The sequence below is a fragment of the Camellia sinensis genome, chromosome 5 (genome assembly GCF_055761805.1).
Source record: "Camellia sinensis isolate YWXY chromosome 5, ASM5576180v1, whole genome shotgun sequence".
NCBI lineage: Eukaryota > Viridiplantae > Streptophyta > Magnoliopsida > Ericales > Theaceae > Camellia > Camellia sinensis.
Window position 1 is genome coordinate 201,730,589 of NC_138965.1, and position 15,861 is coordinate 201,746,449.

Here is a 15,861-nt window from a genome sequence, read left to right on the forward strand (position 1 = left end):
GGGATGGCAGGAGACAGAGGAGTCCTAACCCTCAGCAGTCTCAGGGTGGTTTTTCTAGATCTACCTTTCCAGTGCCGAGTGCAGGTTCAGGGAGAGACAGTCAGGGAGACATTACTTGTTACAAGTGTGGTCAGCTGGGCCACAAGTCTCTAGCTTACCCGCAGAGGGAAGGAGGTCAGAGAGCAGCTTCATCTTCGACTCAACCTCAGAGCTAGAGTTAAGGCAGTGGCTAATCGCTCTCATGTTATCAGTGTGGTGAGGTGGGGCACCTGAAGAGGTTTTTCCCGCAGTTGAGTGCCACATCGGGTGCGTCTGGTTCGAGGCAGACGTAGAGTTTTCAGCCAGCACAGTCAGTTCAGGCCTCGAGGGCCAATCAGGGAGCTTCGTCGTCCCAGTTTGTGCAACAATCTTTTGCTTCTAGGGGTGAGCAGGTAGATCAGAGACCTTCTGGGCGCGTGTATGCTGTTACCGCGCAGGATCTTGTATCGGCTCCATCTGTTATAAGAGGTACCTTTTTGTTTTGCAACTCGGTTGCCAATGTGTTGATTGATACGGGTGCATCACATTCCTTTATATCTGCTGCATTTGCGTCTGTTTTGGGGTTGGAGTTGGCACAGTTAGCATCTCCTATATGTGTTGTATCACCTGTTGGGGGTGAGTTGATTTTGAAACAGGGGTGTCAGGGCTGTGATATAGAGGTCGCTGACCGCCAGCTTCCATTTTCTTTTGTAGTTATGGCTATGTCGGGTTTCGATGTGATTTTGGGTATAGACTGGTTTTCGTCATACAGGGCTGTTATCGATTATTACTGCCAGAGGGTCACAGTATGTACCTTGAGCGGGGATTGTTTCCATTTCTTGGGGGATCGGGTTGGTAGTGTGTTACCACCGGTGTATGATCCGCGAGGGCGGAGTGAGCTTAGTGGTCTTCTCACTAGCTTCATGAGTGGTGAGTGTGATGAGATCCAGACTGTATTGTCGAGAGTGGTTTGTGAGTATTCGGATGTTTTTCCCGAGGACCTTGTTAGCTTACCACCTCATCGAGAGATTGAGTTCTCTATTGATCTAGTGCCCGGCACGGCGCCAATTTCTATGGTACCTTATCGTTTTTCCCCAGCCGAGTTGAGTGAGTTAAAGATTCAGCTCTAGGAATTGCTAGATAAGGGCTTTATTCGCCCTAGTATTTCGCCGTGGGGGCCCTCTTTGCTAAAAAGAAAGATGGGGCTTTGAGACTTTGTATCGATTACCGGAAATTGAATTGGGCTACGGTCAAGAATAAGTACCCTATGTCTCGTATTGATGATTTGTTTGACCAGTTGAAAGGGTCCCGTTGTTTCTCTAAGATAGACTTGAGATCGGGTTACTATCAGTTGAGGGTCAGGGAGGAAGATATTCCGAAGACGGCATTCCGTACGTGGTATGCCCACTATGAGTTTCTGGTGATGCCTTTTGGGCTCACCAATGCACCGGCAGTCTTTATGGACTTGATGAACCGGATATTCCGGGAATTCCTAGATCGTTTTGTGGTCGTTTTCAGGGACGACATTCTGATTTATTCACCTTCTGAGGAAAAGCACAAGGAATACTTGAGAGTGGTGTTGGAGTTGCTTAGAGCTCATAGGCTGTATACCAAATTTGGGAAGTGTGAGTTCTGGCTAAGAGAGGTCAAGTTCTTAGGCCATATGGTTTCTGGGGAAGGGGTGTCTTTTGATACATCCAAGATTGAGGCAGTGCAGGATTAGGCACAGCCTAAGAGTGTTTTTGAGATCCACAGTTTTCTGGGATTAGCTGGGTATTACCGTCGGTTTGTGAAAGATTTCTCCAGGCTAGCTTCACCGTTGACTAGATTGACGCGGAAAGGGGTCAAATTTGTATGGAGTGAGACTTGTGAAAAGTCATTCCAAGAGTTGAAAGTTAGATTGACCACCGCTCTGGTTTTGATTGTTCCGGAGAGAGAGTTGGGTTATGCGGTTTATTGTGATGCCTCACGAGCGGGTTTGGGTTATGTGTTGATGCAGGAGGGGAAGGTCGTAGCCTATGGCTCGCGGCAGTTGAAAATACATTAGAGAAATTACCCTACACATGACCTAGAGTTAGCAGTTGTGATTTTTTCCTTGAAGATTTGGAGGCACTACCTTTATGGTGAGAGATTTAAGGTGTTCTCAGATCATAAGAGTCTGAAGTATCTATTTACACAGAAAGACTTGAACTTGAGGCAGAGGAGGTGGATGGAGTTTATTGAAGATTACGACTTCGAGTTGCATTATCATCCGGGGAAGGCCAATGTTGTGGCCGATGCCCTTAGCAGGAAATCCATTAGTGATGTAGCTTGTATAGCCATCCGAGAATGGGAGATGTTAGGTGCACTTGGCGAGTTTGATTTGCTTCTGAGCGAATCTGTTGAGGCTGCGGCCTTGTTTTCTGTTATTGCACAGCCTACACTTGTGAGTCGAGTGTCAGAAGCACAGAGAGGTGACCTTGAGGTGGAATCCCTCCGAGAGAAGATCTTCAGTGGGAAGGTTAAGAAGGGTTTGTCTGTGTATCCCAACCTGAGTGTGAGATACCGAGACCGATTATTTGTACCGGAGTCTTGCCGAGATGAGGTACTCTGAGAGTTTCACCATTCACGCCTTGCGGTGCATCCGGGAGGCACTAAGATGTATCGTGATTTGGGTCGCCAGTTTTGGTGGAGGGGAATGAAGAGAGATGTGACAGTTTTTGTGTCTGGGTGCCTTACTTGTCAACAAGTGAAGGCTGAGCATCAGAGGCCAGCGGGTTTGTTACAACCCTTGCCTATTGCCGAGTGGAAGTGGAAGCATATCACTATGGACTTCGTTGTAGGTCTTCCGAGGACTCAGCGGGGTAGTGATGCTATTTGGGTGGTTGTAGACTGGTTGACCAAGTTGGCGCACTTTATCCCTATGCGCGTGAGAGATTCGGTAGATCATCTTGCCGACTTGTATATTCAGGACATAGTGAGGTTACACGGGGTCCCAGTGTCGATCATCTCAGGTAGAGATCCGCGTTTTACTGCTAGATTGTGGCAGAGTTTGCAGAGTGCCTTGGGCACTAGGTTGACTTTTAGCACAGCTTATCATCCTCAGACTGACGGGCAGTCCAAGCGTACTATTCAGATCCTTGAGGATATGCTTCGGGGTTGTATCTTTGACTTTAGTGGGTCATGGGAGAGACACTTGCCCTTGGTGGAGTTTGCCTACAACAACAGTTTTCAGTCGAGTATCGGTATGGCACCGTTTGAGGCCTTCAGGGCCGGCCTTGAGGCATACGCCACTAGGCCATGGCCTAGGGCCCCTTAAAATAGACTAAAAAAAGGGGCTCCCACCTATTATAATTTAGTGTAATATATTAGGTATGTTTTAGGTCTAAAAAAATTAAAAAATGCCCATACTAACTTCAAAATAAATTTACTCATTAAAAAATTGAAAGGTCATTCAAAAAAATTAGCATTGTTATCCATTGAAAATAGACCCAAAAAAGGGGTCTCTTATTATAGTTTAGTCTAATATATTAAGTATATTTTAAGTCCAAAAAAAATTAAGGAAGGCCCAAATTAACTTAAAATAATTTGATCCATTAAAAAATTGAAAGGTCCATTTAAAATAATTAGCATTGTTAGTCATTGAAAATGATTTTGCAAAAAAATTAGATTATGCAAGTATGATTGATTTATTTGCTTTGAAAAATACAAAAAGATTGAAGATCAAGCGATACTTATTAGTTATTGTAATGTAATGCTAAGTATTTTTTGTGATTTTGACACAAATCTTTTGTCCTTTACTTTCAATTTTTTTTTTTCATTCAATGAAAAAAAAAATGTGAAGAGCCCCAAAAATTTATTAGTTGATTATCGGCTTTGAGCCTTGGAAATCTCAGAGCCGGGCTTGGAGGCCTTGTATGGCCGACCATGCAGGTCTCTAGTTTCTTGGGCCCTAGTGGGTGATGCACCTTTGTTGGGCCCGAAGTTGGTTCTAGAAACAACGGAGAAAGTTGAACTTATCCGTAGAAGGCTTATTACAGCCCAGAGTCACCAAAAGTGTTATGCCAACCGTAGGAGGAGGCCTTTGATTTTTGAGGTGGGTGATCATGTCTTCTTGAAAATATCACCTAGGCGCAGTTTGATGAGGTTTGGTAAGAGAGGGAAGTTGTCCCCTCGATTTATTGGCCCTTTTGAGATCCTTGAGAGGATTAGCGAGGTTGCCTATCGTTTAGCTTTGCCGCCGCAGTTGTCCGGAGTTCACGGCGTGTTTCATGTTAGTATGCTTCGGAAATACGAGCCGGATCGGTCACATGTATTGAATTGGACCAACTTAGAGGTAGATGAGGATGCCTCGTTTGAGGAGAGATCGGTTCGGGTCTTGGATAGGTGGGATCAAGTTTTGAGGGCGTTGCAGTCAGTGTAATTTACCCTTTTCTTTTTTGTAAGATAATTATCAACAGGTGCTATGGACTAGATTTATTTGCTTATAAATTCTTTTTTTTTTCTTACTTATTTTCCTTTCATTTAAAGATCTTTTAGATATATGTTTTGTATTGTGAAATAATCATTTGTTAGTAGTAACGATACTGAGAAATTTATCGAAATGATAAATGATTGGAATATTTTAATTTTTGTTTGTGAATTTTGATTTACTTTTAATTTATTCTTGTTAGTTTGTATTAAAATATGATGTGAAAAGTGTAAGTAGTTGAATTTTATTTTTTAAAGAAATTTTTATAATGATAAATTTATCATAAAAATTATTTGTGACATCATCTCAAAAAAGTTGACTATCGAAATAAAATAAAAAAGTTAAGATTATCGAATAAATTTTTTTTTTTTTTTAATAAATGAACACAATGCTCTATAAAATGAACAGTCTTGAACATCTCTAATCCAAATTTGGACCCGAAGCAAGCCCAATCTTTATTTTATTTTGTGTTATTATACAGAGATTTTCAAATAACTGGTAATGGTATTTTTATAGTGAAATTTTATTAATTGCCAAATACTAAAAATATCAAAATTATTTTTTTAAATAAATATTTTATGTTGAAACAAATAAAACATTAATCATTAATTTACTATTCATGTGTTCTAAATTCATTTTTTCAAAGGCTTCCCACATCGGGAAGTTTGGGTGTGTGTGTTACAAGGCGTTAGGATCCTCTAGAGTGTTTTTCTAGAGTGATATCCTAGAGTTATTCATCCATAGTTGACACATGTTCCACTAGAAGATCCAAGGATTGATATGCAAACTAACCAAAACGACGTCGTTTTGGTTAGTATTTTGAAGAAGAAGAAAAAAAAAAAATTCAGATTCAAAATTCTCTCCCAGCTTCTATATATGCAGCAAATAGAAAACAGAGCAAGAGAGAGAGAGAGAGAGAGAGAGAGAGAGAGAGAGAGAGAAGAAGAGAGAGACACTTGGTGTTGATCAATCCCGAAACTATTCTACATCTGCACTGCACCGTCACAGAACCATCTTGCTTCATTTTAAGGAGATTGCTCTCAATGTTCCACAATACAGCTGCAACATGGAGTCAACCCAAAGGAAGAAAAAGAATTGAAAAAAATGAAGCAAACTCAGGTTTATAGCTGCAACATGGAGTCAACTCAAAGGAAGAAAAAGAATTGAAGAAAATGAAGCAAACCCACTGAAGTTCAAAAAAGTGACACCTAGTAACTAATTGAAACGGTTAAAAAAAAAAAGTAACTAATTGAACTTTATGTTTGCCCAACAAAAAATACAAACACAAATGAATTCAACAGAATTAATACCCAACTCGGGAAATTGATTTTAGATTAATAAAAAAATCTATCACAAAAAAAGGACCAAAACAGAAAATCACTCAACAAAGATGAAATTTAAAATTTAAAAAAAAAACCCAACAGAGATATACATACTGTTTGTGACTGGACAGATGTAGAGTACCCAATTGAAGAAAAACAATAATGCCAGATCCGTCAATTGAATGAGGATGAAGCTAGAGAAAGAAAATAAAAGGTGTAGAGAGAAAGAGAGAGAGAGAGAAAAGGGAAGGGAGGTGGAGGAGACAAGAAGAAACAAGATGCTATCTTCGGCAGCGGCGGCGATCGTAGCAACGACAGTGGCGGGTGACGCGACTTTGTCAACGATGAATGGCGGGCGACGCGATGGTCTTCTTCCTCAGCTCCTCCTCTACTCTCAATCCTTCTCTCTCTCTCTCTCTCTCTCTCTCTTTCTAATGCTTCACAAGAACATGACAAGAACGACTTCAAAACAAATCAGAATTTTTTTTTTTTTTTCAAAGTAAAACGACGTCGTTTTGGTTAGTTTGTATATTAGCCCTTGGATCCTCTAGTGGAACACGTGCCAGTCATGGATGAATAACTCTAGGAGATCACTCTAAAAAAATACTCTAGAGGATCCTAACGCTGTTACGCGGGCCATGAGGGACCGCCCTACTTAGCAATTGCCTTAGGTGAGATTTTCTTGTGGGTCCCACCTTATTTCTTCATGTGAAAAAAAAAATAAAAAATAAAAAATCAATTTTTCAAAACCAACAAAATTATGACATCCTTGTTCCACTATCAGGTGGACCTTCATACTCCTCAAAATATTTAGGCCTTATTTGGTTTGTTTTTGATGAATAAATTTTAGAGAAAAATTTTTAAAATTTTGTTTGGTTTAGTGATTTTGGAAAAAAATTTCCAAAATCACTTTCTCTTTCCTACACATCAATCAATCATTTTTTCTCTTACACACATCTATTCAATTACAACAAAATATCAAATCATCCCAAACTCCCATACTCCAAAACTATTTCCAAAATATATAACCAAACAAACCAAAAAAATTCTAAAGTCTTCCCAAAAAAATTTTTGAAAATTTATCTCCTAAAATCAAACCAAACACACCCTTAAATTTTATGAAACTGCTCAATCAAAAATAATTTAGCAAATCAACATAATCTAATGTAAGATTTGGAGTCACAATCAAACAATAGAATTGTTTTCTGATCATATAATTGATCGAATCTTGCCCACACTCATATATCACTAATTATTGTTTAATAAATGTTTTAAATATTATAATACATTTAACTTTTTATGTTGTCGTGCCATCAAATTTGTGACATCATAAGCATACATTAATTAGTGGAAAACATCAGCCAAAAAAAATAAATTAAAATATTACAAGCTTGTGAGGAAAGAGAAATGCAAAATAAATAAATCATTCACTAAATTAATGAAAATGATAAATTTTATTTTTCTTTCTTTTTTTTAAGAGAACACTATATCATTGAAGAGTCTTACTAAAGATCCTAAAATATCATCCTTAGATTTACCTATAATGCCTTGTTAATGGATTGTGTCATAGAAGTTTGATTCTTATACAAATCAACATCTGACATGTAATAGTTCACATCATTTGAAATAATATTAGGTGAGAATTTACAGCTCTCTCTCTTGTTAACAACAAAAGGCTATGTATAATAAAATTTATTCCATACATTAGTGATATCACGTCATCTACAATGAAACAACATAATTGTTTGAAGATAATCACTTAGAAGAGTTGTAATAAAATAAAATTGCTACAATGAACAACAGACCTTTATTTGAATTAATGACAATCATAAACCTAAGAGCCTTAAAATTTTAGCCCAGATTCAACGAACTTTTGTTCACCGATTTGGACTAGGCGATTTGGACTAGGCAGTCGACCATCTCATCTGTCAGATAATTCTTCCAATCTCCGACCTCACCACGTCGAAAGTAGGCTTTATTCTCCTCCCCTGATGACGACTTTCCATTCTTGTTCACCTCTAAACTACTCAAATGATCAAAACTACACAACCTTAAGATCTCATCCACCACTCCTAATGTTCCTTCCCCTAGAGAAAACGGGCAACCCAAGAACTCAGCTAATCTCTTTACATGAATAATGGGTTCTTCTTTCATCTCCTCATACTTTAGAAAAATTACTTTTTGAGGTTTCTCTAAGCTCTCCTTCCAATAACCCAACACATGATCCCAAAAGGGTCCACATATGCACACTCCTCTACAAAACATATCAAATACATCTTCAAGTCTATTTGGTCCAAGGCTAGGAGGTCTAATCTTGTTTGCAAAGTGATGAAGTGAAACGAAAGTGTCCATGGGGTTCCCGCATAGGTAGACAAGCATGCTCGCCGAACTCATCACAGATTCAGGCAAGGATGAGAATGGTAAATGAGTTACAAACAGCCTCGGAGAAGTGAAAAAGGTGAGATTAGGGACTTGTTTGTCAACATAGAGCTTGAGTTCCAAGAAAGGGACAAGATCGTGGGGATCGTTTACAAGCAATAGGTGTCGGTTCATGTCGGCATAACATGTCCGGTTCTCTATTGCGAATAGGATTGCCTTCAGCCAAGTGGTTCCAGATTTAGGGGTGGTAACGAGGAGGACGGTGTCTTGAGCTTGAAAGTGTTGTTGACATGCAATTACTCCTTGCAATTGCCTAGATGAGTGCCAAAAACCTTGGTATTGATAGAAATGAGAGACAGCCCACCCTTTTTCTCTGGGTAGGCAAGACAATAGTTCCTTGCATTCTTGGGTTAAATCATCTTCTTGCAAGTACTTGGGAGGAAAAAGAGGAGGTTGAGATGTTGCCATGGATGGAGAAGAAATTTTGGATTCTAACCCTTTTTTTGTGATGTCCAAGCATTATGCACAAGTATATATATATAGCTAATTGGCATGAGATTCTCTATTCTTAAAATCTCTATCTCCTATCCCCAATATGATATGAAATCTCAAAATATAATATTTGTGAAAGTCAAGACATAAACATACAATTAAAAGTGCGTTTGAAAGAGGAGAACGAGATTTTAAGATCATAAATGTTGTGTATTAAAACAAAACACCAAGAAAAGAATCTAGAATTTAAATATATAACATATGTTTACACTTAATGGTGTGGCACACTCAAATTAAATTAAATTTTCACATTTTAAAATTCTTGACACTTTATGAAATATTTTAATGAATACATAACATTGCTATTTTAGAGAGAGAAACTCAAATTAAATTAAATTTTCACATTTTAAAATTCTTGACACTTTATAAAATATTTTAATGAATACATAACATTGCTATTTTAGAGAGAGAAACTCTGGCCTAGCTCAACCTCACCCGCTACCACCAAATAAAAAAGAAATATATTTATTGAAAAAAAAAACAAATATATAAATTGGAAGACCAAATCTCATGTAAAAGGCATGGAGATTTTGTTGAGTCATTATCTATCTACCCTCTTTGTCCTCAAGCTCACTCAACTACTATGTTCAAATTGATTCTCATGAAACATATTATTATAATTAGAGCAGTGTAAAATACAGCTTAATTCGTTAAAATTGTACTGATTTGCACCGATCTATCCGCTAATCACGAATTATACTTTGAAATTTATATTCGCCTTCAAAACCACTCCTACATATATATTTTTTAACCTCTAATAAAATATCAAAGTAAAAATAAGTATGTGAGAGATTTCAAATGTAAAATTAATTTGCATTATATATATAAAATATTATCTAAATTTGTGTTATGTATTATATATTTGATGATTGTTTAAGAATATTATTCTATTAATTAACAAATTAAAACTGTCTTAAACCGCTCAAATCGCGAATTGATTATTTATCAATCCGCCACCCGCCACACGGCTTCTCTTTTACCCTCAAAACGCACTACACATGTAAAAATAGAAGTTTGATTCTTGTACAAATTAGCATCTAGCATGTAATAGTTCACATCATTTGAAATAATATCATAGATAAGAATTTACAGCTCTCTCTTTTGTTAACAACAAAAGGCTATGTATAATAAGATTTATCCCATACATTAATGATATCACTTCACCTACAATGAAGCAACATAATTGTTTGAAGATAATCACTTAGAAGAGTTGTAATAAAATAGAATTGTTGAAATCAACAACAAACCTTTATTTGAATTAATGACAATCATAAACCTAAGAGCCTTAAAATTTTAGCCCAGATTCAGTGAACTTTTGTTCGCCGATTTGGACTAGGCGGTCGACCATCTCGTCTGTCAAATAATTCTTCTAATCTCTAACCTCACCGTGTCGAAAGAAGGCTTCGTTTTCCTTCCCTGATGACAACTTTCCATTCGTGTTTACCTCCAAACTACTCAAATGATCAAAACTACACAACCTTAAGATCTCATCCACCACCCCTAGTCTCTCTTTCTCTAGAGAAAATGGGCAGCCCAAGAACTCAGCTAATCTCTTTAGATGAATAGTGGGTTCTTCTTTCATCTCCTCATACTTTAAAAAAAGTACTTTTTGAGGTTTCTCCAAGCTCTCCTTCCAATAACCCAACACATGATCCCAAAAGGGTCCACATAGGCACACTCCCTATACAAACATATCAAATACATCTTCAAGTATATTTGGTCCAAAGCTAGGAGGTCTAAGCTTGTTTGCAAAGTAATGAAATGAAACAAAAGTGTCCATGGGGTTCCTGCATAGATAGACAAGCTTGCTCGCTGAACACGTCACAGATTCAGGCAAGGATAAGAATGGTAAATGGGTTGTAAACAGCCTCGGAGAAGTGAAAGAGGTGAGATCAGGGACTTGTTTGTCAACATACAACTTGAGTTCCAAGAAAGGGACAAGATCATGGGGATTGTTTACAAGCAATGGGTGTCGGTTCATGTCGGTATAACGTGCCCGGTTCTCTATTGCAAACAAGATTGCCTTCAACCAAGTGGTAACGAGGAGGATATCGATGTCTTGAGCTTAAAGTGCTGTTGACATGCAATTACTCCTTGTAATTCCTTAGATGAGTACCGAAAACCTTGGTATTTATTGAACCTACTCCACTAAACCTAACCCACTACACCACTACCACCTCACCTACTCCACTAAACCTAACCCACTACACCACTACCACCTCCACTTCACCTACTCCACCACTCCACCTCCACTTCACATCTCCTATATAATGTACATACAATACATCAATGAAAAATCAATCAATAATACATACAATTTATATTTTCTCTCTTTCTCTATACATTGAATTTAACATGGTATCAGAGCTATAGGTTAAAGATCTTGGTGTTCTTCGCCTTCCGGCGGGCGGCAACCTTGCCTTGACCGCCCGCCGGACCTCAACAGGATGACCAGTGTTCGTGTCTCGCTGTAGCTATCTCTGCATGAATACCATGGTGAACGCATAAACTCCAGTATCGAGCAAGCCAACACCTCTTAAGAACAACTTCTTCCATCTCTTCCTGAGACAGTATCAGTCTCTGAGTCATGATTCGAAGCGATTTATTTTCAATATCAGCATCGTGGAGCTGCTCCAAAGCAGATGCAGCTTCTTCCCTAGCAGACTAACTCAGCTTCCATCCGAAGGGACTGAATATCTTCACCTCTGCCACTATATGTTTATGCTGCCACTTTAAAAGCAGCCTCTCTTTGCTGCAAGGCTGCCTTCTTCTTGGACAACAATCGGGCTTCTAGGGATACACCTTCTCCAAGATTAGCAACCTGTTGCTCAAGCTGCCTGGCTCTTGCCTCTGCTTCATCACACCTTTCCTCTGCAAATCGAAGCTTATCGAGCAAACTTTCATTTTCTTCTTGTAGCGTATCGAGCTCAAACACTACCTCGTTGCCGCCATCCAGATCTCCACCGCAACCACACGCAGTCACATCTCCGTCGCCGGCCTCTTCTCAAACACCCGTCTCGCCGGCCAGATCCGAGCCCGTCTCCACCTACTGGGACCGCTTGGATTCACCTTGATGAGCCTTTCACCTCGGCGTTACTCTCACCATTTTTAAGCAAGTCGAGTATGAATCCAGCAGATTTGATAGGCCAACGTCCTTGTCCATTTGAATGTCTGTTCTTTGCCTGAGCAGTAACGCGTGAAAGGTATGGCCTGCTTGTGAGCCAGAACATCTTCTAAATACCTCTTAGCCTTCGCCAAAGGCAGCTTCCTGCTGGCATGTGCTGTCTCTCTTGTGTTCTTGAAATGGACTCTGAGATCTGAGTCCCTGGCTTTGCAGGACTTGGTGGGATGGGATTGTCAGGCTCTTTTGAGTACTTCACCATTGTCTCTCTCTCTTATCACCCACAGCTACACACATACACTTGCTCTATACCAACCCATTATAATATATTATCATCCGTCATACCCAGCCCACATATTATGGCACTGGTACTCTCCCTCGCAAACCTCCCACTTTCAGATTTTATTTTATTCTTATAAATCTCAGTAGATGAGTCCTTTTAAGATTTCATGTCCCTACTCTCCCCAACTTTCTTTTATTTTATATAATCAAGCTTCAGAAATCACCTCTCATTTTTATTTTATTTTATTATATATATATATATATATATATATTATAATATATTATCCCAACACACCAGGCCTCAGAAACCATCTAATTTTTCAAATTTTTATTTTATTTCATTCCACACACAAACCAAAACCACAACAACAACAACAACAACAACAACAAAAAAAACCAACCTACAACCACCACAAACACCGGTCTTACTTTTTTGCCTCTCCCGCTGTTCTCTTCCTCTTGCCTCCGTCTTGGGCATCCCTTGACGGCCCTGTCTCCATGCTTCCTAGACCACCAAGCAAGTTGCCTCCCCCCTGCTCCTCCACTGCAGCATATGGCGGACCTCCAAATCGAAACATCACGGTGGCCTTCCGCTTCAGCTCTTTATTTTCCGCCTTTAGCACACTTATCTCTGCTCACGCATCCTTATACATGCGTTGGAACAGAGCCAGTTGGGCGTTTAACTGTTGCACCTCATTTGTCCTACTCTGAAGCCGGTGCGACAAGTTTGTGACCGCCGTCATGGTCTCCACACATGACTTCAAAGTATACTGATTGGCCTCAATATCAGTTTGCACCGCCATTTTTTGCTCCACAGACCGCATCGAAAAGTTCAACAGAGTAAAACCAGAGGTGTTTGGTTGAGGTTCACTGGCCACCGCACCAGTTATTTCTCTTGTGGACTCGTTCAGGTCTGGAAAGAGCGTGAGCAGACCACGGGAAGAGGAGGCCATGTTCTGGGTAGCTGGACGGGAAGAAGAGGCCATGTTTTTTGGGTTGCTGAGTGTTTCAGCGAAGCAGCGATTTCCGACTGGTACTTTCAGAGAAGGACTGGGCACCAGAGTGTTACAGCGTATCTCTCTCAGAAAATGAAGAGTTTTTCAGAGGATTTTAGCAGGTTTTTTTGTCTCAGCCTCTACCTCAGCCTCAGCCTCCGTCTTGGTTAAATAGCCGAGGCAGACACGCGCATCGCGCGCCACTTGACGCCAGACGACAAAACGGGCGCGCAAGCCAATGTGGTCACGCGTCTCGCCATCATGTCCGGCACACCTTTTTATGGAATGGGCACGCCTTTTGATGGCACGCCTTTTTATGGATTTGGCACGCCTTTTGATGGCACACTTTTTGACAGATTGGGCACACCTTTTGAGGGTGCGACTTTTTAAGGGTCCGACAAGACTCTGTAAACTGTCCCGACATTGATTCCGGTTAGCTCCTTCATGGGTCCGACAAGACTCTGTAAACTGTCCCGACATTGATTCCGGTTAGTTTCTACAAGGGTCCAGCAAGACTCCGTAAATTGTCACAACAACTGTCACAACAGTGTTTGCTACAACGGTCCGACATGACCCCGTAAACTGTCTTCTACATCGGTCCGACATGACCCCATAAACTGTCTTCTACATCGGTCTGACACGACCACACAGTGTCTGCTACAACGGTCCAACATGACCCCGTAAACTGTCTGCTACAACGGTCCGACATGACCCCATAAACTGTCTGCTACATCGGTCTGACACGACCATACCGTGTCTCCTATCCTGTTTTGTTTTTATTTATCAGTTTACTTTCCTGTTTTGTTACTCTCTCCAAACTCAAGTTGGTTTGTGTCTAACCTCCTTGAGTTTGAGGGGGGCTATTAAACCTACTCCACTAAACCTAACCCACTACACCACTACCACCTCACCTACTCCACTAAACCTAACCCACTACACCACTACCACCTCCACTTCACCTACTCCACCACTCCACCTCCACTTCACATCTCCTATATAATGTACATACAATACATCAATGAAAAATCAATCAATAATACATACAATTTATATTTTCTCTCTTTCTCTATACATTGAATTTAACAGTATTGATAGAGATGAGATGCAACCCACCCTTTTTCTCTAGGCAGGAAAGACAATAGTTCCTTACATTCTTGGGTTAAATCATCTTCTTGCAAGTACTTAGGAGGAAAAAGAGGAGGTTGAGATGTTGCCATGGATAGAGAAGAAATTTTGGATTCTCACCCTTTTTTTGTGATGTCCAAGCATTATGCACAAGTGTATATATATATATATATTTATAACTAATTGGCATGAGATTCGTTATTCTTAAAATCTCTATCTCCTATCTCCAATATGATACGAAATCTCAAAATATAATATTCTCGAAAGTTAAGACATAAACATACAACTAGAAGTGCATTTGAAATAGGAGAACGAGATTTCAAGATCAGAAATGTTGTGTATTAAAACAAACACCAAAAAAAAAAATCTAGAATTTAAATATATAACATATATTTACACTAAATGGTGTGGATCACACCCAAATTAAATTAAATTTTCACATTCTAAAATTCTTGACACTTTATAAAATATTTTAATGAATACATAACATTTAGTGTGTTTGGTTTGAGTTTTTTGGATTCAAACTTTCGAAAATTGAATTTTTTATTTTTTGTATTTTTTTGTTTTTAGTAAATATTTTTTAAATTTTAAGCATTTTTTTACTTTTTTAGATGCACCTTACTTAGATGTATTTAAAAAGTAAAATATTTGTGAAAAAATATTTCAAAAAACTAATAAATACACAAAAATACAAAAAAAAAATATACTGAATTTTCATATATTTTTTTATTTTTGGTATTTAATTAATTTTTTAAAGATTTTTTTCACGAAAATTATACTTTTAAGTGTATTTATGTTAGGTGTGTCTAAAAATTTTAAAAATTGCTTAAAATATTAAAAAAATCAGTAAAAATAAAAAAAAATACAAAAAACAAGAAATTTGAATTTTTTGAAAATATTTTTAGAAAACTCCAACTAAGAGAGAAACCCTAACCTAGCTCAAGCTCACTCGCTGCCACCAAATAAAAAAGAAATATATTTATTGAAAAAATATATATATATATATATTGGAAGACCAAACCTCATGTAAAAGGCATGGAGATTTTGTTGACACAGTATCTATCTACCCTCTGTGTCCTCAAGGTCACTGTACTCAAATTGATTCTCATGAAACACATTATTATAATTAGAGCAATGTAAAATACAGCCTAATTCGTTAAAACCATATTGATCAGTACCGATCTATCCGCTAACTACGGATTATATTTTAAAATTTATAATTCGACACTGCTCCTACATATAGATTTTTTAACCTCTAATAAAATATTAAAGTAAAAATAAGTGTGCGAAAAATTTAAAATGTAAAATTTATGAAAAATATTATGTAAAATTAATTTGTATTATATATATATAATATTATGTAAATTAGTGTTATATATTATATGTTGATAATTGTTTAAGAATATTTTCAATTAACTAGCAAATTGAAACTGTCCAAAACCGCTCAAATCGCGAATTGATTATTTGTTAATCCACCACCCGCCACATGGTTTCTCTTTTAGCCTCAAACCGCACCACGTATGTAACAGCAGTATTGAAAGCTCAGTCATACTAATCTAACGAAAATTTTCAATTATTGTTCATTTGATTATGCAAATTTAATTATAAGGTTGGTTC

The 15,861-nt window shown here is 38.4% G+C and overlaps 1 long non-coding RNA gene and 2 pseudogenes across 1 annotated transcript; all 3 read right to left on the reverse strand.

Moving 5' to 3' along the window:
• Positions 1–7,680: 7,680 nt before the first annotated feature.
• LOC114320226 (cytosolic sulfotransferase 15 pseudogene) lies at positions 7,681–8,637 on the reverse strand (annotated as a pseudogene).
• Positions 8,638–10,006: 1,369 nt separating this feature from the next.
• On the reverse strand, positions 10,007–14,336 carry LOC145792025 (cytosolic sulfotransferase 15 pseudogene; annotated as a pseudogene).
• Positions 13,264–14,132, reverse strand: LOC145791145 (uncharacterized). The gene is made up of 2 exons (XR_014330854.1): positions 13,466–14,132; positions 13,264–13,429 (listed from the first exon to the last, which is right to left on the reverse strand). It is a non-coding gene; the product is annotated as an uncharacterized LOC145791145 (long non-coding RNA).
• Positions 14,337–15,861: the final 1,525 nt, after the last annotated feature.